At 42.7% G+C, this 26211-nt stretch overlaps 1 protein-coding gene across 1 annotated transcript in view; it reads left to right on the top strand.

The window, feature by feature from the left end:
* The first annotated feature begins 295 nt into the window (after positions 1-295).
* LRRC4B (leucine rich repeat containing 4B) overlaps positions 296-26211 on the top strand; it is a 208473-nt gene continuing 182557 nt past the window's right edge. The window contains exon 1 of the mRNA XM_060780699.2: positions 296-874. The gene's annotated coding sequence lies outside the window, so the exon portion shown is untranslated. The remainder of the gene's footprint in view (positions 875-26211) is intronic.

Genomic DNA, 26211 nt, shown 5'->3' with positions numbered 1-26211 from the left:
GATGCACATTGAGGGCTTCCTTTCAGATGCTTTTTTTTTTTTTTTTTTGCGGGAGTTTGTTGTTTCTCCGCCGCAGTTGGGCGCTAGCTCGGAACCGCATTAAACAATCAGTGTAGATGAGAGCAGCATCCTTCGGGAGGGCAAGCGCGTGCCCACTGCTGCCCCTTCCTTTGCCCCCCAGGAATCGCCAAAGGGGCTGAGGAAGAGCTTGCCTCTCCTTCTGAGCATCTCCAGCGTTGGCTTCTCCTTTTCCTCCATCCTCAAGGCGCCTTCCCAGATCGCTCACCCATCCTTTGCCAGCCTTTCTCTCTTTTCAGTCCCAATCTTTCCTTCTCTCTCGCGTCTCCCTCCCTCCTTTCCTCCCTCCCTCCTTCCCCTAAACCGCCCACTATTAGTATTCCACTCGCGTCCCCGCTGCTCGCAGGAGCGCTTTTGCTGCAGCGCTCTCGGCGCCGTTGGTTGGCTGGCTCTTTGGCTGGCTGGCTACCGCTGGGGTCGCCTTCTTCGCCTTCATCCTCCTCCTCCTCCTCCTCCTCTTTGCCATCCTTTGCCAGCCGCCGGCTCGGGTCGGAGCCAAGAAGACCGACCCAGGAGGAGGAGAAGGGCTGGGCTGCTGGGCCGAGGAGGTGCTCTCCTCTTCCTCCTCCTCCTCCTCCTCTTCTCCTTCTTCACCATTTCTTCCTCCTCTTCTTCTTCTTCTCCATCCTCCTCTTCCTCATCCCCACGCTCCTCCTCCTCCTCTCCGCCAAAGGCCTGGATGAAGCCCCAGCGTTGAAGGAGGGAAGAGAGAGAGAGAGAGAGAAAATAATAAAAAGGGGAAGAGGGAGGAAAAAAAAGGAAAGAGGATGCTGCCTCCACGACGACCCCCGTTTGGGTGAGTGTGCGGACAAAACGGGGAGGGAAGAAAGAAGCATGGATCCTATTAATTTTTTTGGTGGGGGGAGGGATGGACCAATGATAGAATATAGATAGATAAATAGATAATTAGGGAAAACGTTTGGAGAAGGGGAGAGAAGCTTGATCAAGGAATGGCGGAGAAGCTGGGGGGGGGGGGGAGGAAGAGCCAGAGATGGGGTTGCTATGGAAACGGCACCTACTCTTCTCCCCCCCCCCTCCTCCCGCAAAGCGGCTGGAAGATGCTATCCCATCGCCATGGGCCTGGAGGTATCCCCATTCTCTCCTGTCGCACAGAGCCGGTCTTCTAGATAGGACCCCATTGGATCTAGACGCCTCCCTCTTTAGATTTCTCATTCTCCTTGGCATGCGTTCAATTACTACAAACTGCTCTCCATCAAAAAGGTTCAACCACCCCCCCTCCCCTCCCCAATTCTCTTTCCCAGCCTGCTCCCATAGCAACCCACTTTGCTTTCCCACAGAGCTGCTGCCTTTGCTTATTACTCAGGTTTGATGCCACACCCCCATTAAAGGAGGAGGAGGAGGAGGAGGGGGTTCCTATGTTGAGACCCACAGAACCTTCCCCTATCAAGGCCCTCCAAGAAAAGCATCCTCCGCCTGCCCACCGCACCTCAACACTGATGACAGGAAGCCTTTCCCTGGTTACCTCCCCACTATTTTTCTATCATGAGATTTTTTAAAAAAAAAACTCATCAATTCTCCCTCTGAAGGAAGTACAACCTTCAAACATAAAGCCCTGTGTTGCTGTGAGTGTTCCGGGCTGTGTGGCCATGTTCCAGGAGCATTCTCTCCCGACGTTTTGCTCACATCTATGGCAGGCATCGAATCATAGAGTTGGAAGGGACCTCATGGGCCATCCAGTCCAACCTCCTGGCAAAACGCAGGAAAATCAAATTCAAAGCACCCCTGACAGATAGCCATCCAGCCTCTGCTTAAAAGCCTCCAAAGAAAGCCTCCACCACACTCAGGGGCAGAGAGGTCCTCTGCTAAACAGCTCTCACAGTCAGGAAATTCTTCCTAATTTTCAGGTGGAATCCCCTTTCCGGTAATTTGAAGCCATTGTTCCATGTCCTAGTATCCAGGAGCAGAAAACAAGCTTGCTCCTTCTTCACTATGACTTCCCCTCACATATTTATATATGGCCATCATGTCTCCTCTCAGCCTTCTCTTCTGCAGGCTAAATATACCCAGCTCTTTAAGTTGCTCCTCATAGGGCTTGTTCTCCAGATCCTTGATCATTTTGGTCACCCTCCTCAGGACACATTCCAGCTTGTCAGCATCTCCCTTCAATTGTGCTGCCCATAATTGGACACAATATTCCAGGTGTGGTCTGACCAAGGCAGAATAGAAGGGTAGCATGACTTCCCTAGATCCAGATACTATACTATTTATGCAGGCCAAAATTCCATTGGCTTCTTTTTGATGCCGTATGACATTGTTGGCTCATGTTTAACTTATTGTCCATGATCTTTTTCACACATACTGCTCTCGAGCCAGGCGTCCTCCATTCTGTCTCTTTGCATTTCATTTTTCTTCCTAATGTTTGCATTTCATTTTTTCTGCATCCCCAGAGGTTGTGAGGTTTGTTGGAGACTAGGCCAGTGGGGTTTATATATCTGTGGAACGTTCAGGATGGGAGGTAGAACCCTTGTCTGCCTGAGGCAGGTGTGAATGTTGCAATTGGCCAGCTTGATTAGCATTGAATAACCTGGCAGCTTCAAAGCCTGACTGCTCCCTACCAGGGGGAATCATAGAATCATAGAGTTGGAAGAGACCTTGTGGGCCATCCAGTCCAACCTCCTTCCAAGAAGCATGAAAATCCCATTCAATGCACCCCTGACAGATTGCCATCGAGCCTCTGCTTAAAAGCCTCCAAAGAAGGAGCCTCCACCACACCCTGGGGCAGAGAGTTCCACTTCTGAACAGCTCTCACAGTCAGGAAGTTCTTCCTAATGTTCAGGTGGAATCCTTTGTTGGGAGGTGTTAACTGGCCCTGATTGTTTCCTGTCTGCAATTTCTCTATCTTGTGAGTTTTGTTCTTTATTTACTGTCCTGATTTTAGAGTTTTTTTAAAAAAAGCAGAAGGCAGATTTTGTTCATTCCCCCAGGCAGGAAGCAGCCAGGCTATGAAGCTGCTAGGTTATCCAATGCTAATCTAGTTGGCCAATTGCAACATTCACTTGTCTCAGACAGACAAGAGTTCTTTCTCCCACACTGAAAACTCCACACTTATATAAATCCCACTTGCCTAGTTTCCAAAAAGCCTCACAACCTCTGAGGATGTCTGCGCAAAACGTCATAAGAGAATGCTTCTGAAACATGGCCATACAACCCCAAAAACTCACAGCAACCCAGTGATTCCGGCCATGAAAGCCTTTGACAACACATAAAGCCCTGTGTTTGGGGTAGCTTGAAATCACTACCTATCCTCTGTTGTCCCCCTCAATAAAATCTTATTCACTAAGGTGAATAGTTGATAAGGCCCTTTGCTTAGAATACAATGTCCTTTTTCTCTACCAACTAGGTCCCTAATGAAACCATTGTGCTTATGCCCTGAGGTCTAAGGTCCTTAGCCTTGTCCAGATGGGTTCATCAATGTTCATCACCCCCAGTCTGCTGTGCAGTGGAGACAATAGTCCAACATGTCGAAAGTCCTCTCCTGATTGAGGAGGCTGTGGGGTCCCTCTCCAAAGGGGGGATATGCCCCTCCAAATGCCACCTCAGATGAATGTGATCACTTCATTGATGAATCATTTGAGTTACTGGGCTGGTTTTTTCATTCAGAAGTCACAAGGCCTCCCAGACCCAACTCCATCTTCTTTTTTATAACTGTGTTTATTAGCATGGGCTCTTTGGCCTCCAGCTTTCCCTTACCCTGTTAGTCCCTTTGCCACTTCTAGTAATTCTATCCTACTTGTGTTTAACTGAGGCCTTAAAAGCCCCCCAAACTCCTCCCTGCACTATGGACCTTCCCAATATACCTTAGTACCTAGTACACATTGGAAATAGGTTGCTCCAAAACCTGGCTAGTTTCAATGGGAACATTTAATTGGAATTCTCCTACTTATGTGCTTTTTTATTTTTATTTTTGCATACGGTGATCATATTGCATGACAATGCCATAGGATTCCATGTATTAATTTAATTATGTACTAGTTACATTTATACCATGGCTTTTGGGTATGGTGTATATGGCTGCCCTCCCCACCGTTATCCTAACAACAACCCTATGAGGTGGGTCAATCTAAGAGAGCAAGTGAGAGGCTGACTCAAAGCCATCCAAAGAGTTTCGTGGCTCAGGAAGGACTACAACTTGGATCTCTGCAGTCTAGCAGTCGACCATTACATTGCTTGGGCCTGGTTGTGTTTTATTGAATTGTAATTGATCCTTGAGTCCATTGCTCATCATGAGACAAAATACACTTCCTTCCCGATTCATTATTCCCACTACCTTTATACTTCTGTATCCCCTCCCACAGTTCGCTCTTCTCCAACCATTTAATCATTCCTAGATTTGGTCCTTTGTTGGTGTCATAAGTACCACTCAATGCAACCTAATTCTCCCAAACAGCAGATGAAGAAATCAAGCTGGATTTGGACTGCACCACTTCAAATGGCAGATGGTGACTGAGAGATCCTTTTGCTCATTCTTGATGAGAGCTGGTGGCTCACATGGCAATGGGGCAATGAATCTGCTCTGGGTTTTGGTCTGAACTTCAAAGAACCTTTCAAAATATGGAACTTATTTTGAGAACAGATTGTGTTTGCATCACTGAAACTGAAGTCATTTTAAAAAGGTGTGCAGGGGTATTCCACCATATGTAATACTAGAAGTCAAAAGGAGAAGAACACATTCCACCTTGAGATGCTATTGTGCTACATGTGGGGAGTTTAGAAGAATATCAAAATGATACACTCACAATATAGTTAATATTAGTTGTTTGAAAGACAAAGTTTATATCCAGAAGAGTCTGTGAACAAGTTTCCCCCCGATAATGGCTATTTTATAGATTGGTTATTATGAGTGGGGTGGAGGAGGAGATTGGAACATGAAACATAATGACACATTTATGCAAGAAAAAAGAGTGGGGAAAAGCCTTCAGAGGTCATTATAGGCTCAAAAGTACCTCGGGTTTTGAGATGTTGTCAGACTCTCGGCTATATCCAATCCAGCCAGCATGGCTAGTGTGTCCAGAATGGTGAAAGCAACTTCTCTAATTTGTAATTCAAAATCTGAAACTCTCCACATAGGTGGCTGAGATTGGGACCCTTTGCTTTCAGTGGTTCAGTGTACACAAACTTTGTTTCAGGCACAAAATGTTTACACATATTGTATAACATTATCTACAAGCTATATGTATACAGGGTATAATGAAACCTAAATGAATTTAGTGTTTAGACTTGAATCCAAGATTATTTTGTACAATATGCAAATATTAATATTCCTTTTTTTAAAAATCCCAAATATTTCTGGTCCCGGTCATGACAAGGGGCACTCAACCTCTATAAGATAATTTAAGAGACTGTTCTATCTTTGGGGGAAAAATGTGTGGTTTTTTTTTCTTGGAGGGATCTTCAAGTCCTGATTAATCCACTCCAAGATTCATTGAAGGCTTTTCCATGCACGAGGCCTAAAAGCATGGCTTCAGACTCAAGCACTGGAAAGTTGATAGATAAACCCGATTATTATGTTTGAAACACCGTTATACATTCAGAAATGCTAGCTGAAAATGATTCAGGGATGCAAGTTGAACATGATGGCATGATGAGGATGAGTAAATCCTAGATTATAGTCTGACACTTTGTGTGGTAGACAACTTGCTTAAGCTAAATAGATTTGAGTCTGTACAGTGCCTGGGTGAGAGACTCCTTTACTCACTTACTGCCTAAGTGTATTAAATAGACACATAAAGGTAGGGCAGAGACTTAGGTATATTATCTCATAGGGGTGTGTAGAAATTCAGAGGCAGAATGGGAGCAGGCTCTTAGACTGGGAAGACTTTTAAGTGTCAGGAGAAAACTATTACGTGGTGGTAGGAATGAGTGGCATTGCATACTTTCTGCTTAGACGTTTGAATTGGCAGAAAGGATCTAACCCACTATTGTACTGGTAAGAGATTTTTTTGTGGTTTTTTTGTTTGTTTTTTGGGAGAAAAGGGAAAGAGGTGTGATTGTGTAAAGCAACAATAATTTTGCCCTCTGCAGAAGATCCTGACAATAACAGGAAGCTCTGATAGAGGAAAGAAGGGATGGATTCATTTCTTTCTGTACTTATAGGATGGACTTTGGAGGGTGCACTTGATCACAAAGCCCACACTGTTGACAATGGCAATTATTATCTGTGTTTGTGTGCGTGAGCGAGAGAGAGAAGGAAGAAAGAAAGAAAGAAAGAAAGAGAATTTGAGTGTGAGTGGCATGCACATGAAGTGTGCACATGCAATCTTGCTTGAAAGAATAGAAGAGCCTGAGACAAGTGACTTCTTCATTTTGGATCATTCATTGTGAAGAGCAGCATGCTGGGAAGGAGCAGGCACTTGGGGACATAACACGAAGCTTTGGGGATTAATTTGTAGTGGGAATAGCAGGTTTGTTAAGAGTGAATTTGTGCAATGAGCTTAGGCCTGTATTGTATGTACAGCTGGAGCACATCCTTTCGTTTTGGTATTCTCATTTTAAAAAGCACACTTCAGGAAAGTGTGTGTGTAAACAGAACACACACACCTTTCAGAAAGGATTTTTTAAAGTATATAATTGAACAAGGCTACAGCTGCCAGAAAAGGTGGCCAAGAGGATGTGCTAGAAACAGGCCCGTAGCCAGGATTTCGTTTCGGGGGGGGCTGAATTTTTTTTCAGGGGGGGTTTCGGGGGGGGGGCTGAGTTTCGGGGGGGGGGGGGCTGAGTCTGAGTGAAAGAGGGTCTAGCCTAGCAAACCTTTTGTATCATTACCCCAATACCCCCATACATATGGGATATATTGAGTATGGTGATCAGATCATGATATGAATAAACATAACAGTTTAAATAATGCACCAATAAGGCCTTTTCGCGAACCACCATGAAAATTTCGGGGGGGGCTGAAGCCCCCCGAGCCCCCCCCCTGGCTACATGCCTGGCTAGAAACAGTTACCATGGCAATGGGATCCAGAAGAATGGGGATGTAAAGGAAATGAGTGAGAACCCCTTTTAGTTCCTCTCCCTTTTTGCCACACCCCTTCCCCCAATATTTTGTGCTCAATATACAAAACAAGTTTAACTGCTATCAATGAAAGAGAGTGGCGGATGTGTGCAGGGGCGGCTCAAGCCATTACGCAAAGTAAGCCTTTGCAGTGTAGTTGACTTTGCCCAGGGGCACTCTTGAGGTGCTCTTGGGGAAAATAGACCTTGACATATGCGAGTTGTAGTTACTGGGATATATAGTTCACCTACAATCAAAGAGCATTCCGAACTCCACTAATGATGGAATTGAACCAAATATGGCACACAGAACTCCCATGATGAACAGAAAATATATATATCAGTGATTGGTTGGAGGGGGGGGGGGGCACCAAAATACTGTTTGCTTATCGTTGAAAATTACCTAGGGCCGCCTCTGAGTGTGTGTGTGTGGCTATGCTATTTTCTTTATCACTGATGTACAAGAAAGTGTCTGGCCCACTATGTGTATGTGTAAACAGGGCAGATTTGGAAGAGCAGGTATTATATGAGAGTCAAGGAATAAGTATGACAGCTTCAAAGACACGTGACGTTTGGGTGGGTTGTGTCCATGTGAAAAAAAACTGCAGTTGTGCAAACTATACCTGCTGAATGTCCTTATTGCACACATTCATTCATGCTACAAGAATCACTTTATCAGAGTGGTAGCTATTCAGGAATGTAAGCATTTACTGGTGGCTTGTATGTTTGAGTTTTCACCCAGGCTTTAAAGGAATGATCAACAGTACTGATCCCTATAATCAAAACAGGTCAAACACTATGGATATCCCCATAAAGTTGAGACAAAAATATACAGTCCTAATCCCACTGACATGGCTAATGGGACTGATAAGCAGGGGCGGCTCAACCCATTACGCAAAGTAAGCATTTGCAGTATAGTTCATTTTGCCCAGGGGTGCTCTTGAGGTGCTCTTTGGGGGAAATAGACCTTGACATATGCAGTTGTAGTTACTTACTTACTTAGGCGATCCCTCGTTGGACGAGTAAGATGGTCTTCCATTATGGATTTCCTTGTGGGTCCGTATGTGGCTGTGGAGCCCTATTCTTGCTCTGCATCTTCTTCCGCAGTGAGGGCATTGGTTTCCAGGTGGAAGGTGGTCCTGGTCGGGGTTGGCTTGACGCGCCTTCCTCCTGGCACGTTTCTCTCTTTCACCCTCCACTCGTGCCTCTTCAAATTCTGCAGCACTGCTGGTCACAGCTGACCTCCAGCTGAAGCGCTCAAGGGCCAAGGCTTCCCAGTTCTCAGTGTCTATGCCAGAGTTTTTAAGGTTGGCTTTGAGCCCATCTTTAAATCTCTTTTCCTGTCCACCAACGTTCCGTTTTCCGTTCTTAAGTTCGGAGTAGAGCAGCTGCTTTGGGAGACGGTGGTCAGGCATCCGGACAGCGTGGCCGGCCCAGCGGAGTTGATGTTGGAGGACCATCGCTTCAGTGCTGGTGGTCTTTGCTTCTTCCAGCACACTGACGTTTGTCCGCCTGTCTTCCCAGGAGATTTGCAGGATTTTCCGGAGGCAGCGCTGATGGAAACGTTCCAGGAGCTGCATGTGACGTCTGTAGACAGTCCACGTCTCACAGGCATAGAGCAGGGTTGGGAGGACAATAGCTTTATAGACAAGCACCTTGGTCTCCCTACAGATGTCCCGGTCCTCAAACACTCTCTGCTTCATTCTGGAAAATGCTGCACTTGCAGAGCTCAGGCGGTGTTGTATTTCGGCGTCGATGTTGACTTTGGTAGAGAGGTGGCTGCCAAGGTAGCGGAAATGGTCCACATTTTCTAATGTGACACCATTAAGCTGTATTACTGGCATTGGAGAGGGATTGGCTGGTGACTGCTGGAACAGCACCTTGGTTTTCTCAATGTTCAGTGACAGGCCGAGTTTCTCATATGCTTCTGCGAAGGTGTTTAGAGTGGCTTGTAGATCTTCTTCTGAATGCGCACAGACGACATTGTCATCAGCATACTGGAGTTCTATAACAGCTGTTGTTGTAACCTTGGTTTTGGCTTTCAGTCTGCTGAGGTTGAATAGCTTGCCATCTGTCCGATAGGCGGCCCTACGTAATTTTCAATGGTAAGCAAACAGTATTTTGCCTCCCCCCCCCCCCCCCCAAACCAATCACTGATATATATTTTCTGTTCGTCATGGGAGTTTTGTGTGTCATATTTGGTTCAATTCCATCATTGGTGGAGTTCAGAATGCTCTTTGATTTTAGGTGAACTATACATCCCAGTAACTACAACTCGATTCGAATCGAATCGAGTTGTAGTTACTGGGATGTATAGTTCACCTAAAATCAAAGAGCATTCTGAACTCCACCAATGATGGAATTGAACCAAATATGACACACAAAACTCCCATGACGAACAGAAAATATATATCAGTGATTGGTTGGGGGGTGGAGGCAAAATACTGTTTGCTTACCATTGAAAATTACGTAGGGCCGCCTCTGCTGATAAGACTGCCTTTATGCCTAAGACGACGACAACGACGACAACGACGACTACTACTATTACTACTAATAATAATAATTTCTTATCTGCCTGTCCTCAAGGTTTGATGTGGGATACAAAATAGTTAAAATACATAGATACTGTATATACTCGAGTATAAGCCTAGTTTTTCAGCCCTATTTTTAGGCTGAAAAAGCCCCCCTTGGCTTATACCCAAGTCAAGGTTATTTATTATTTTACTCTATCATCATCATCATCATCATCATCACATCTATTATTTTACTCTATTTTTAATTATTATTACATTTATTATTTTACTCTATTTTTAATAATAATTATTACATTTATTATTTTACTCTATTATTACTGCTATTACATTTCCATTTTTTATTTTATTATTATTTTATTACATTTATTATTTTACTCATTTTATTATTATTAGAAGATTACATAAGCACATTTACACTGAAGGAGGTTAGAAAAATGTTTTAATCAGAGTTGGATAGTCTTATAGTTTTAAATAAATATTCATAAACATTTAAACTACTGATGCCTCAATTAATGTGATTTTATTGGTATCTATTTTTATTTTGAAGTTCACCAGTAACTGCTGTATTTCCCACCCTCGGCTTATACTCAAGTCAATACTTTCCCCCAGTTTTTTGTGATAAAATCAGGCTTATATTTGGGTTGGCTTATACTCGAGTATATACGGGTATACAGACATAGATAAAAACATGAAACCGTTAAAACACATATATCAGTAGAACATAGACGTAATATTAAAACACATTAAAATCATCTTACCAATAAAATGCCACTTTAAAATTCATAGTTTCAAATTGACTGGGTAGGCTTGCAGGAAGAGCTGGGTCTTTAATTTTGTTTTACATTCCGACAGCTCTCAAGGGTTCCTGGCAGAAGACTTTCCCATCACCTGCTACCAGATACTCTTTTAAAAAAACTAGAAATGCCAAGGAGTGAGTGTGCTTTTTACCACTGTCTGTGTTTGCTCTACCATGAAATGAAAGATCTTGAAATACAGCTTCTTCAACCTATTGCCTGCCAATGATCTTTGCTCGTTTGCAGCCTGCACGTTTGAAGTTGTATTCTGACCAGGTTGGAGAAGGCAGGGGTGAATAACATGTGTGCCTTTGGATATCCTTCAGTTGCAACCCTGAGTGGTCTTAGAGAATTGTATTATTGCATTTCAACATCTTGAGATTTGTATATTTCCTATTCCCAATGTAAGGGTTGGGATTTCCTGTGTCATTGTCTTGTCACCAGCATTGGAGGATGAGACAGAACTTCTCTTCGTGAAGGTGTCTGCTTCTTCATCATGGAAGGTGTTTTAAGACCAAGAAAGAAATGTCCTATCACTGAAACCATCTTCCACTGAAATCATAGCCTACAGTAGAGTCCACACAAGATATTTTTCTGCTTGAGGCACACACAAAAATTATGTGTCCCACCAAATTCAGACTCCCTTTAATGTTGATGCCAGGAAGGGGTTCTCTGTTGCAGTTAAAGATGAGAAGTTAACTCATGGTATGCAATGAAGGTTTTGTGGCACAAAACTCTCTCCTTTAACACCTTACTACCACCTCGAAGTGTCTGTTATCTAAGGCAGCTGCATCACTGTGCCTAATGGCAGAGCTGGCCCTAAGCCACAGAGTAAGAACTCCAGATGCCAAAAAAGAAGAAGACAGCCAGACAGTGACATCTTTTGTTTTGCTTGGCCGCTGCAGAACTAGCTCCTAAGATTTTGATTCCCCCCCCCCCCCCGCCCCAATGTTTTCTGGTCATCTTGCATTAATAGCAGGATTGTCAAGTACGAAATTATAAATTGCAGTTTCTAATTAATTAGTTTCAAAAACCACATGCAGAATTATACAGCCAAGTGCGGAAGTGCTTATAGGCTGACTTTCCAGCAAGATCACTACCCCAGTTCTAGTAGAGCAAGAGCAGGGCCTGTAATTTGGAAGAGATCTCTATCTTAGAGCTTGGGAAAATTACTTTTTAAGATGGCACCTAACATAATCCTTTCCGAAATGAGATTCTGTGAGCTGTGATTCAAGAAAGCATGTTTATCGTGTTTTTTTTTCTGGACTTTGCCTTTTTAAGGGGTTACTCTAATTTTCCATAACCTGGAATTCTCCAGATATGTTGCAGTGTAACCTCCATCATCCCCAGGGTATATAGTCAATGGCAACATTAGCTGAGATGCTGGGAATTAGAGTCAACATATATGTATAACTCCATCTTAGGAAGGACTGGTTGACCTTAAAAATGAGTTGACTTTCTAAATGACCATGGAAAAGTACTTGGTTGTGCAGTAAATCTTTGGCAACACTTGGTGATGGACGATATGGGGAACCTCTTTCCCAGTGATCATGGGTATCCCACCATATCCTCACAAGATAGCTTGGAAAAGTTACTATTGGAATGACACTTCCCAGAACCCCCCTACCAGACTCCTTAGTGGCCTTGCTGGGTGAAGGATTCTGGCAGCTGTAGTCCCCCCCCCCCCCCTCCTCAAAAAGGCAAAATCTCCAAATTCTTAGCTATAATTTCTACAATCCTTTCAGGTGGAATAGAACTCAATGAGACAAATTGAGATGTGGAGAAATTGTCTTCAGATGAATAGCAGTAGTGGCACAAAAGCTATGTACAACCTGGTCCTATTTATATTTGCTTCATTTCAATTTCCAGTGCTTTCCCTTGCAATGATTCCCAAGAAAGCCTGGATAAGATTGTGGCCTCTAAATCATCTAAATATTTGTGTGTGTATTACCACTCTCATACCTTCTACCTTCCACATTTATGGTTTCGAGGGTTTTGGATTTAGTTATTCATGGATTTGATTAAAATGTTCTTTCTGGGAACCCCTAGCTCCTCCCATGTGTGTCTATGTCTACACCTCTAGGAATCTCTCTAGATCTTCAAATGCAATTCCATTGTCATTTTCCAGCAGATGTTAACCATGCAATCAGGCTGCAAAATCTAGAAATTCCTAGAAAGGTGTTTTTTCAGATTAAAAATAGCAATGTATTTATTCATGGGTTTTCTCTTTCTTTCATGTGAGTCTTACTCTCCTAACCCCAGTGAATGTGGAGGGCTGGCTGTACTTTGCATTCAAATACAGATCTTCCACATGTTTCTCTAATCCTCACAATGATCCTGTAAAATAGGCTAATATCATTCCGTCTGCTACTAGTCTTCAGATGGGTGTGCTGTTGCCGATGTAGCCGAAATGACATCACTCACACGCAAGAGAGAAGTATCAGCTGGTTGGGGGGAGATTTGCAAAAGTACCAAAAGAAGCCTAAGTGGGCAAATGAGAAAAAAAAATATGGTTCTAACACAAGGCCTGCTGCCTGACTCTTGCTAATTGGGATGTGAAGACTCAGAAAACTGGGAGAATAGAATGGAATAGCTGGAACTGTGAACAAGGACCGCTCCACACTGTAACCTTTTGTTGTGATCATTTAAATATCACGGATGAAGTTGGTGGAGAGCTGAAATTGTGACTTCTATGGGGGTGGTATGCGAACAGAGGACTTCCCAGTAGCTCAGAACAGTTTCACACCACTCCGTCAGCTAAGTGCTTATATAAATGTATAGGCACGCACTCTGTAGGTGGTTTTAAGGAGAGGGTTGTTCTGATAGCCAGTCTTTTACGGGAAGAGGGCAGTTCAATAGAGAAGGAGATAAAAGTGAAGTGTAGTAGTTTACAGACTGGACTCAGAGTAGGGGAGATTTGGATTCAACCATGAAGTTACTCTGAAAATAAAATGTGGTGGGTATCCTATGTATTCCATCCCGAGCTCTTTGGAAGAAGGGTAATACCAAGTGTAATATATATGTTTGCATATTTTGATATCTTTAATGGTGCATTTCCACTATAGAAGTAATTCAGTTTGACACCGTTAGAACTGCCATGGCTCAGTGCTTTGGAATTCTGGGATTTGTAGTTTGGTGAGATACCAGCACTCTTTGGCAGATAAGGCTTGTAAATTGCAGCTCCCAGGATTCCATAATATTGTGCCATGGAAGTTAAAGCAGTTTCAAACTGCCTTAATTCTATATTAAAGAGATATCCTAAGTCAAGGGCAGGTTTCAGACCCCCAAATTATGGATTCTTACAGATGATAATGGTTTAAGGTATTGATTAACTGGGCATTAAAATTATTTTTATGTGACCTCAGCAGACAGGAAGCTAAGGTTTAGTTAAACACGAGGAAGGACACTGAAGGGCTGAGGTTTGTGGCTTTCATTAATCCTCGTTGTTTCTTCTCCATAATTTATTCACTTGCCGGGTGTTTTGGAATGTATGTCTGGAAATTTTGGGTGGTATTTATGATTTATTGCTGGAGGTTTTTTGTCTTGATTCTCCCTGAATTCACCTCTGTATTGCAAACATCATCTATGGTTAATGTACTGTTACTTTACACTCAAAGCTTGAGAACTATTTTTTGTCATTCCTTTGTATGATGGTGGTTTAATAACTGGGGGAACTGAGCATGGAAACAGTGAATTGCTGAGCCTATGAATAAGATGAGACTTAAGATAAAAACCACACTGCCTAAACCTGATGCATGTTTGTTGTGAGAATATCCACCTCATTTGATCTTTTATTCCCCTAAAGAAACTTTTCTCATCCAGTTTGTCCTGCTGCTTTGGACATCCCATCAGCTTCAGGCAGCATGACTAATAGTCTAAATCAGGGATTCTCAAACATTTTCAGTTGCTGAGCCCTTTTTGAAGCAAAAGTTTATTGTGGTGCCACAAGAAATGTATATATATATATATATATATAGAGAGAGAGAGAGAGAGAGAGAGAGAGAGAATCAGGCATGGGCAAACTTTTTGACTAATATAAACTTGTATTTCAGTGGAAGACCCTATAGGTCATCCAGTCCAACCACCTTTTGCCATGCAGGAAAAGCACAATCAAAGTATCCCCAACATGTGGCCATCCAGCCTTTGTAACAACAGCAGCAGCAGAAACACAAGGGGCCATCATGGAACCTCTCAGTATGCCCTGGGACACTTTAAGAACTGCTGGTCTAAATGATGGGTTATTCTGAACATGTGGATGACAAAAATGCTAGGCCTGTAGTACTCAACCTGTAGGTCCCCAGATGTTTTGGCCTTCAACTCCCAGAAATCCTAGCAGCTGGTAAACTGGTGGGATTTCAGGAAGTTGTAGGCCAAAACACCTGGGGATCCACAGGTTGAAAACCACTGCGTTAGGCACTATTCCTTCCTCTCTTATTTGTGATAACTCCTTTCCATGGAGAAACCTACCCCCCACTACTGGCAATAAGGAAAAGGGCTACTTTTGTTCCAGATCCATAGAAGTTACTGGATTGCAACTTGCAGAAGTTATGACCATTGGTTATGTTGGTTGGAGCTGCTGCAATCTGATGTCCAACAACACTTCGGAATTAAGACTGAGAACCTCTGGAATGAGTGAAATGAATGGCAGAAAGAAAAGACAGCAGAAGGAGCTGCTAAGAGTCAGATTCAACTAAAAAACAAGAAATGGGAATGGCAGTGAGTGGAAAATCAGGCCCCTGTACACATTACACAACAACCACGAGTTGTGATTTCATTTTAACTCCCAAGGTGACAACATCAAAAATATAAGGATTTCCTATTTAAGGGGTGATTATTTAAAGTTCACAGTCCGAGAACTATAAACGCCAAGATTCCACAGGTCAGAGTCAAAGTAATAAAGTCTCATTGCTCTATTATCCTGTAGTGTAGAAAGTCCCCAAACAGCCATATCTATTTGTCATAAAGCAAATGTGGCCAACCTGTGGCTGTGGGTGGAGCTGGACTGCAATAGCTATTTGTCTTAGCAGGCATAGCAAATGAAAGTTGCTGTTGGACAAAATCAGGAAAACTACAAATTGCCCACTGATGTTTTAAAGAAGGGCACAGCAGCTAACTGTTGCTGTTTCAAGGTGATTGGTATTTCACATTTTACTTGTTTTAAATCAAGGCTGGATGTCATGCAGACCTCTGATAGATGATAGATAGATAGATGGATGGATGGATGGATGGATGGATGGATAGATAGATAGATAGATAGATGTTGGGTTGCAAACCCCAGTAGCCTTACTAGTGAGGAATTTGGGGAGCTGCACTACATGTGGAGAGTCACATGATTCTGACACCTCTAGTAGGAGGAAAACATAAAAATAATTAAATTAAAATTGAGTTCATTTCACAGTTATATTTTGTTCAATGTGCACACAAATATGCTTTTTCTTTCTCTTTCACACACAAGCATATGTGCTTGCACACACCATTAAACTGCAAGTGCTGAAACACTTCATTCTGCAAGAGGGACTCATTTGCTTGGCTTACCTCTTGTCCCAGGTACTTGATTGGAATAGTTATTTTTGCCAACTGTAATTCTCACTATCCCTCAGCCACTTTTACATAAATAATAGGCTTAAGAGGGCCATAGTTTGATGTAATGATGTTTGCTTAAATTTTTGCATTGCCAGTCTAATCATTGTGTCAAAGAACAAGTGAATAAGTTGCTTAATGGTGAAGAAAGAATATTACATCAGTGCTATTCAAAGTAGTGGTCCATGGATCAGCCTTGATCGTGAGCTGCTGGTCTGCAGTGCATTCCCAAAAAGAAACAGTTGTAGTAAATAGACACAAAAATGGTGCTGGTCCTTGGCCCATTGGAACAAGAATCCTGCTGGTCTCACATATCCTGTAACTTAGGGCCCTTCCACACAGCCATATAACCCAGAATATCAAGGCACAAAATCTCACAATATCTGCTTTGAACTAGGTTATCTGAGTCCACACTGCCATATATTCCAGTTCAAAGCAAAAAAATGTGGGATTTTATTCAGCTGTGTGGAAGGAGCCTTAGAAACATTCCATTATGGTCTTTCCTCTCTAGGTTTTTTTGTCCACAGAAGTGGCTGGTGGTATTGAGATATGTTGAGTCTTAGGGCCCTATAACCCAGAATATCAAGGCATATAATCCACAATATCTGCTTTGAACTGGATTATCGACACTGCCATACAATCCAGTTCAATGTAGAAAAGGCCTTAGTCCAAAAGGGTGCTATCTGAGATGCGGAGTACGAATTCCCAAAATAGATTCAGCACCTTGTATAGCTCCTTTAAAATTGGGCTAAAATCTAGATGAGATTCACTATTCTACTCATATTAGAATCACCGGCCTCGGCTGCTTGCTGACTTACAATTTTACTTCTGAATGTCAGTAGATAAATTGAAAGATGGATGTGGGAGATGGGCAGAATTGTTGACCCGTAACAGTTTGGCCTCAAGAAAATCCCTTGGTTGCCTTTTTGTATAGCAGGCGCAACAGTTGGCTGGGACAGGGTAGAATGGAAGCGAGTTTTGCCCTGGGTGACTCTTCTGATTGTTTGAAGGGATGGGATGGGCATGGCATGGTGGTCATGACAAGAAAGGCACATGTTTTACACTTCATTGGGAGGCAATGCAGATGAAAAGAGCAGCCAGGCAGATTCCTAGAATCTTTTGAGAGGTGAAACAATGATGGAGTGAGATGAATGCTACCAACTTTATCCCCTCAGTCTCTAAGATGCTACAAGATCCTTTTGCATGCAGGTGTGTGTGTGTGTGGGGGGGGGGGGGGAATACTTTAAGAAGCACAAAAATGGACATAGATGACTGAAAAGACTGCTTTCCCCAAAAACTACTCCCTATCCATATTTTTGATGCAGCCCCTGCATTTTTACTCAAAAGTAATCATCTATTGTTTTTTCCCCAAGGCCAGTGATCATGGGGGAATGGTCCTGTAAGACAAGGTTGCTGTGAGTTTTCTGGACTGTATAACCATGTTCCAGATGCATTATCTCCCGACATTTCACCCACATCTGTGGCAGGCATCCTCAGAGATTGTGAGGTTTGATTGAAACTAGGTTTATATATATGTGGAATGTCCAGGGTGGGAGAAAGAACTCTTGATTATTTGAGGCAAGTGTGAATGTTGCAATTTGCCAGCTTGGTTAGCATTGAATAGCCTTGCAGATTCAAAGCCTGGCATCTTCCTGCCTGGGGGAATCTTTTGGTGAGAGGTGTTAGCTGGCCTTGAGTGTTTCCTGTCTGGAATTCCCATTTTTTTAGTGTTGCTCTTTATTTAGTCCTGATTCTAGTGGGTTTAAAAAAATACTGGTAGCCAGATTGTGTTCATTTTCATGGTTTCCTCCTTTCTGTTAAAATTGTCCACATGCTTGTGGTTTTCAATGGCTTCTCTGTGTAGTCCGACATGGTGGTTGTGAGAGTGGTCCAGCATTTCTGTGTTCTCAAATAATATGCTGTGTCCAGGTTGGTTCATCAGGTGCTCTGCTATGGCTGACTTCTCTGGTTGAGTTAGTTTGCAGTTCCTTTCATGTTCCTTGATTCATGTTTGTGCAAAGCTGTGTGTGGTGGTCCCTATGTAGACTTGTCCACAGCTGCATGGTATACGGTAGACTCCTGCAGAGGTGAGAGAATCCCTCTTGTCCTTTGCTGAACATAGCATTTGTTGGATTTTCTTAGTGGGTCTGTAAATAGTTTGTACATTGTGTTTCTTCATTAGCTTCCCTATGTGGTGGTCCTGTAAGACAGGAATGACCTGTACGACAGATTGATAGAAATAGAGAAAGAAGACATGGGAGGCGGTGGGGGGATCAGTTCCTTTCCTATTTTGAAAAGCTTCTGTATCTTGTAGCCTCAAGGCAATTCTTATTCTTTCCCACCACAACCAGCCTCATCCCTTTATTTATTGTTTACAAGAAACTGGGCTTATGAGGATGGGATGGCAGAGTGGAGGATGATCGTAGGCTTTTGCCTGGAGAAGTGGAGCAAAGAGAATTGGAACAGAGAGTAAAGGCTGAAAGGGAAGCAGGGATTCCTATCAGGATCTGAGCAAGTTTTGTGGGGATGCAGTAATGCAGTCGTTAACCCCTTGGCTCTTTAAAAATCAATGTTTGCTCATGATTAAGTGTCAGAAGCAACAACTAAGGAGAAAATATATTTGTATGGTAGAAGCCAAATAACCTTAAGCTGTTTCTTTCTATATATCCCATAAGCTTAGATGTGATAGAGTAAGGGTTGCCCTCAGCAAGTTTCTCCTTTCCCTTGAATGTCTCTGATCATATAGCATTGTTGTGTACTCCTGTTCATTCTTTTCATTGCCTTTCTTCTGAATTTTGTTTCAAAATAAAATCACACGGAAAAATGAAAAAAAAAAAGAGCCAGCATCCCCCCCCCCCCCCCCTCTCCACACATTAATATTAACTGGTCATTCCGGTTGTAGTTTTGTCCAAAAACCATATGGCAAGAGGGGGCATGCCAAAATGCACTTCTTTCTTTAAAGCAGTAGTTCCCAACCTGTGGTCTGTGGACCACCACTGGTCCCCAAGAACTAAAAGATGGTCTGCAGCCTCACTGTTACTACAGCGTTGCAAAGAGAGCAACTGGTCTCGCGAAACCCTCTTATACTGCTGAGGCAACAGGGAAGTTGGGAGGGGAAAGCCTGACTACCCACAAAAGGCACTACAACAAGCCTCCTGACTGCTGCTTCTCCTCCTTCTCCCTTCCCCTGAGTGGAGCTGTTTCATGTGGCGCCTGGGAGCGGGGGCACCTTGTTCTCTTCATTTTTAGACTTGTTCCTGGCGTTATTTGGAGTGCTGATTCAGAAAATTGCATTGGATAGACCACATCAGCTTTAGGTTATTAAATATGATTTTCTGTGGGCAAGCAGATGGTGACTACTGGATGGCATATGTTCTGTATCAGAAACTAGAGCTGATGTGGTCTATCCAAATGCAATTTTCTGAATCAGCACCCCAAATAACCAAACTGAATCTAAAGTTGACCAAAAACTGATTTGTAACCCTTTTGGTACTAATATTGGAGAATGGTTCCTGGTCAAAGTGGTCCCTGGTTTCAAAAAAAAAAGGTTGGATGGAAACCATTGCTTTAAAGCATTGAGATGGGGGACATTTTGCCTTCCATTTGTTTTTGCATAGAAACTCCATTGCCCCTTCTGTTACGGCCAATGGAAAGAGATTGCAATTGCCCTCCCCTGGTTATAGCTTCATCCTTATCAGCATCAGGTATTAATTATACAATGCATCTTCACATGGATGCTCCATTTAATACGTAATCGTTTGAAAGCCTATCTTCCAAGAATCTGTTTAATCCTTCTTTTTCAAAGAGCTGTGAACTGGCCACGATCACTACATCTTGTAGCATGAATTCTTTATCTCTGAGGTGAAGAGAAGGTAGATTGGGATCTCTTGGGAAGACTCAAGGTGGTTTAAAGGAGTTCTGTAAGTGTGGTTCTCAATAGTTTTTTTTCTTTTTTGCTGTTTCCCTCTTGACCTCAGTATTCTCCATTTATAAAACAAGAGTACTTCTCACTTGATTTTCACCTGGTTTTCAATGCAGATTTGCTGGCTGATTATCTGAGTCCACACCGTCATACACTACCATACAATCCAGTTCAGTGTGGATTTTATACAGATATAGACTCACATACGCCATTCATCCTCGTATGTGGCTCATAAGACACAGGAAATAACTGTCCTAGGCCTATTTGCGTCTGATTCTGCCCCATCAGAGCCAGTTTTGCATGTAACCACCTGGCTGGTAGCCATCAGTGTTGTAGGTGGCAAATAAGGGAAATTCTTCAAGCACTGAGTTTGTCCATCCTTGTCATAGGTCTGTTATGTCACCTCTATGACAAAGTACTTCCTTTTTGCCAGTCGTGAAACAACTGCCAGTCAATAGAAGAGTGGGTGGCCAATATCTTTCTCTCTGCTCCTGCGATTTGTGTTGCTAGTGAAGAATCCAGATCTGCTTGCCATGAACCTGCCATGGTTTGGGCCAAGACAGAGAGCTGCCGGCTACAATGTGGGATGGTTGTATGATGCAGATCAACAAGCCTTGTTTACAAGCCTTGTTTACATTCGTTGTCTTGTAACTGCCCTGAGTGGGGACTTCACAGTGGTTAGGGCTGTGAATGGTTCTGATTAATATGGTTGTAAGTCTTCAATTTCATTTTTGGGGTAAGAATGTCTGATTCACCCGAAGTCCCCTAGTGAGTTTCCATGGGGGTGCTGGTGATACGTACTAGCAATGTATCTGCAGTCCCAATTAGGGCAAGCTGCATTGAATTATGGAGGCTCCCCTCATCTTGGTTTGAAGGGATGCCTCTTTACACATATGCTGACTCCTCTGAGTTAAGAATATAGTAAGAAAGAAATACAGCAAATTCCCTGGATGGATTGCTCCATTGTTAGTTGAACACTAGATTGTATCAGTGAGTAATTTCCATAGACGCTGATATGTCGCACTGCCAGGTTAAGGATTTCAGAGTGTTAATTACAAGCGGCAGTTTGGCGAGAAAAGAAGGTTGTTGGGAAGCGGTTTGGCCCTCTGCTCCAAGTCATGCTGTGGAAAGAGATGAGGGGGAAGGGAGGATGTCTCATTTATAAATAATGATTAGAATCTTGTTTTCTTCCTTTTTGGCTAATGCAGGGGCAGGAAATGTGCTTCCTTCCAGGTATTGCTCAACTGTAGCACCAGCATTCCTCATTATTTATAAGAGATGCTAGGAGCTGCACAATTCCTTCTCCTGATCAATAGATGAAAAACACAATTCCCAAATTATTTTTTAAAAGGTATGAAGTATAAAAGAGAAAAAAGAGGCAGCATGTTGCAGTGGATTGCATGGTGGACTAGAATTCCAGTGGGGCCAGGGTTTCAATCCTTGTTCAGCTATGGAAACCCTTTGGGTGTTCTTGGACAAGACATACTCTCTCAGACTCAGGGGAAGGCTGTGGCAAGAATTAGTAGATCAAGAACCCTGGAAATTGTTTTTAATTCTAAACTTAATGCTGCCCCCTGCCCCAATTGTCTCTGGTTTCTAAACCCAGATTATTTCATATCAGTAACAAAACTGTTGTGATGATGGGGGGAATCGATTTTGTGGCTGCTATTGTTAAGTGAGTGGGAGTCAGAAATTAAGACTAATCTACTACATAGCTACCCTGATATGGATCTAATTACTTCTCCACTTTGGTGAAAAGAATTTAGGAAGCCTGATCTTAGTCCAGTGGTTCCCAACCTGTGGTCCGTAGACCACCAGTGGTCTGCAAGAAAGAAAATATGGTCTATGGCCTTACCATACTACACTGTTGCCTCAAAATCCCATGGCAATGAGAGCAACTGGTCTTACGAAACCCTCTTATAGTGCCGAGGCAATGGGGATGTCGGGAGAGGAGAGGCTGACTAACCACAAAAGATTACTACTACCACATCAGCTTTAGATTATTTAATATGGTTTTCTCTGGTCGAGCAGATGGCAACTACTGGATGGCGTATTTTCTGTATCAGAAATATGATACAGAAAAGATGATGTGGTCTATCCAATGCAGTTTTCTGAATCAGCACCCCAGATAACCAAACCAAATCTAAAGTTGACCAAAAACTGATTTGTAACCCTTTTGGTACTAAAGTTGGAGAGTGGTTCCTGTTCAAGTGGTCCCTGGTCAAAAAAAAAAAAAAAAGGCTGGGAACCACTGCCATAGTCTGTGATCTTCATCGTCCAAGCAAGATTTCCCTTACTCTCCTTCTGCAGAAATCCAGGCGCTCATCTCCCCACCCTGCAAACCAAATGGAACCCAGCCACAGAATAATGTGTGTATCATGCCATTTTCCTGCTTCATCCACAAGATTTCACTGATAAATCTAAGAACAATGTCTAAGTACAATGTCACATCCTGTCCTATGGGTTCTCACTATTGCTTCTGCCTTTTCTCTTTGTTGCTGTTATGTACCTTCAAGTCATTTCTAACTCTTGACAACTCTAAGGTAAACCTATCACAGGGTTTTCTTGGCAAGATTCATTCAGAAGAGGTTTGCCATTGCCTTCCTGTGAGGCTGAGAGAGCACGAGCAGCCCAAGGTTAACATTAGAAAAACTCATAGAGAATAGGAAAATAGAATGGCTGTACTTTGACTGATAACATTCAAGGTTTTCCATACGGACAGAGCTCAATTCAGAGCTGGTACCACCTGAGACATAGCACAACACTTTGTGTGGGATCTACATACCAAAGCTGATTGAGTAGCTGAGCCTTCCTTCATCTCTGGCAGCAGTAAAGACTGGCAATGGCAATAGACCTGGTAATGGTAATAGTATTGAACATATTTAAGGAAAATGCTTTCAAGAGGGTATTGTATTGTTTTAACATGCTGGTTTATAATTGCTTTTTATCCTTTGCAAGTGTACATTTCCCATTCTTTTAATATTTCTCATTGTTAAATTCTATTTTAATGTTGACTTCTAGTATGTTTTAAAATACATTAAAATAGTTTAAATTTAGAAGCCACCTAGACCTTTGGGTAATGTGTGATTTAATGAATTGCTTCTTAAACGCTGGGTCTTGACCTCAAATAAGGTCCCCTTAGCTCAATGTTGGGGTCCTGAAAAATTTGGCATAAGTAGAATCATAGAATCATAGACCTGGGAGAGACCTTGTGGGCCATCCAGTCTAACCCCCTGCCAGAAAGCAGGAAAATCATATTCAAAGCACCCATGACAGATGGCCATCCAGCCTCTGTTTAAAGGACTTCAAAGAAGGAGCCTCCGCAACACTCTGGGGCAGAGAGTTCCACTGGTGAACAGCTCTCCCAGTTAGGAAGCTGTTCCTAATGTTCAGGTGGAATCTCCTTTCCTGTATCATTGTTCCACGTCCTAGTCTCCAGGGAAGCAGAAAATAGGCTTGCTCCCTGTGATTTCCCCTCACATATTTATACATGGCTATCATGTCTCCTCTCAGCCTTCTCTTCTGCAGGCTAAACATGCTCAGCTCTTTAAGTTGCTCCTCAGAGGGCTTGTTCTCCAGGTATGGTCTGATCAAGGCAGAATAGAGGAGGAGCATGACTTCCCTGAATCTAGACTCCTATTTATACAGTTCAAAATTCCATTGGTTCATGTTTAACTTGTTGACCATGAGGACTCCAAGATCTTTTTCACACGTACTGCTACTGACCCAAGTGTCCCACATTCTGAGGGTGCTTCCAGACAGCACTAAATCATGGGTTTTAAATAGGGGCAAAAAATCCCAGGACTTTAGAAGAGGTCCACATACAGACCTGTTGGTCTTGGGATTTTTGTCTCCGTTGTCCAGACTTGATGCTTTGTTGTGAGATTCAGAGGCTCCCAAGATGGCCACAACAGGATTTCTACTGGGAACTTCAATGTTTCGGATATGTGGATATGCAGAGAATCACTGCAGTGAATCACTACAAAATTTCCATTCTTTGTCCTGGCCAGAGAAAATGTGCCCTCCATATTTCATGAAGTTTCGGGCACATAAAGTTTTTGCTTTCTACTCAAGTGTCACCTTTTTAGGAACCAACTAATCAGGAACAAACATCTAAAATCCGCGAACAAATCCAGATAAAAAAATCCAGTGATTTCTGATTGCAGGAACATAGACAATCTTGTGATTTCTGATCCCTGTGATTCCTGATTGCAGGGGCATACAGATATTCCCGCACATGGAAATCTCTTGTTTTTTCCCCTTTTTTCTTTAATAGCGATTGCTTCCGTTTTACAGGGAATGGTGTCTGGCCATCCTCCTGTTTCCTGTGGAAACTCCTGGGATAAAGGTACTGTCTGGACAGACCCTGTATCTTTGTATTCCATTTTTTTCCCTGCCTGACTGGAGTATCTTGCATTTGTGCCTATTGAACTTCATTTTGTTAGTTTTGGCCCATCTCTCTAATCTGTTAAGATCGTTTTGAATTCTGCTCCTGTCTTCTGGTGTATTGGCTGTCCCAATTTGGTGTCATCTACAAACTTGGTGAAAGCTTCTAAACCACCCATCTAGACAAATCTGTTAGCAACAACATGCAATGTTTTTAGTGGACTCTGCAGAAAATGCTTCAGCTGTACTCCACAAAAGAGAAAATCAGTCTGTTTAGCAAAACTTGCAAATGCTGCTTTACTTTCAGCAAATGTTTGATTGTTGTATCTGTTTATTTATATATACCAATATATCTGGGGTCACACAAATATTTCTTGGGCAGAAAAGACTCGCGTGCCAGCTGCGACCGTACCTCGTGAAGCCGGATCTGGCCAGGGTGGTCCATGCCTTAGTCACCTCCAGATTGGATTACTGTAATGCACTCTACGTGGGGCTGCCCTTGAAAACGGCCCGGAAATTTCAGTTACAGAGAGCGGTCAACCCTCCTGTTTAAGGAGCTCCACTGGCTGCCGTTCACTTTCCGGTCCCAATTCAAGGTGCAGGTTCTTACCTACAAAGCCCTGAACGGTTTGGGACCCGCCTACCTGCATGACCGCATTTCTGTGTACGAACCCACACGATCTCTTCGATCATCTGGAGAGGCCCTGCTTGCGCTCCCACCTCCTTCGCAGGAGCGATTGGTGGGAACGAGGGAAAGGGCCTTCTCGGTGGTGGCCCCCTGACTCTGGAACTCATTTCCCAAGGACATCAGACATGCCCCAACTCTGGCAGTCTTTAGGAGGAGCCTGAAAACGTGGTTGTTCCAGTGTGCCTTCCCAGAATAAGGAAAACTCTCAGCAATATGCCCTTAATGCACTTTACCACTGATTTGACTGCGTTCCCTTATTTCTCTTTGAAAACCCTATACCAGTTATATCCTACCTCGTTCATGCCCAGCGTTATTTTTGAAATTTTAAAGTGTTACTGTTGTTTATGTGATTTATATTAATTGTATTGTATTGATTGTTTTTGTTATTGCTTTTATTATTGATGTACTGTGGGTTTGGCCTCATGTAAGCCGCACCGAGTCCCTTGGGGAGAGATGGTAGCGGGGTATAAATAAATTATTATTATTATTATTATTATTATTATTATTATTATAAGTGTTGCAAGTGGAAAAAGTTTAAGTGTGGATCTAGAGTTCCCAATCCCCTTTCAGCTATAGAAAATATATAAATCTTTCCAAGGAAATCTTATGAGTTGAAGGTATGCAACTGGAACAATGTATTTAGTCCTTATATTTTATGCAGTGAGCTGGATAGGTAAACAATCTTGGATATCATGATATCATTATTTTTAATAATGTCCTGATGTACTGCCATTGTTGTTATTTTGCTTATTGTTTGATTTGTGTAGTATTGCGATGTTATGTTATTTTGCTTATTGTTTGATTTGCCTTGTTGTTGTGATGTTATATTCTCTATTGTATTGTGTTTGAGGCTTCGGCCTGTGTAAGCCGCATCGAGTCCTCCGGGAGATGCTAGCGGGGTACAAATAAAGTTAATAATAATAATAATAATAATAATAAGCAGCAAAATTGCCAGTTCTTTAATTTGCTGTTGTTGTATTGTACTGTAAGGGATAGAGTGATGCGCTTGTGCTTTTTTTTTTCTTGCCTCAGGTATCAACACAATTTTTCTGGCATTGCGTATTTGGCATCACGGATTGCATGCAACATGGGGAGGGTGTCACTGACCTCTGGTGCAAAATGTCTTGAGCCAGCTGGTGACCAGGGAATGATGAAGGGGAAAAGCGTCTGAGTGAGTGAGCTTGGTCGGCACTGGAAATGTTTGGTCTCTTGGCAATT

Source organism: Anolis sagrei, chromosome 6, assembly GCF_037176765.1.
Source record: "Anolis sagrei isolate rAnoSag1 chromosome 6, rAnoSag1.mat, whole genome shotgun sequence".
Lineage (NCBI taxonomy): Eukaryota > Metazoa > Chordata > Lepidosauria > Squamata > Dactyloidae > Anolis > Anolis sagrei.
The sequence above is the reverse complement of the archived record's forward strand: the minus strand, read 5'-3'. Positions and strand labels throughout refer to the sequence as shown.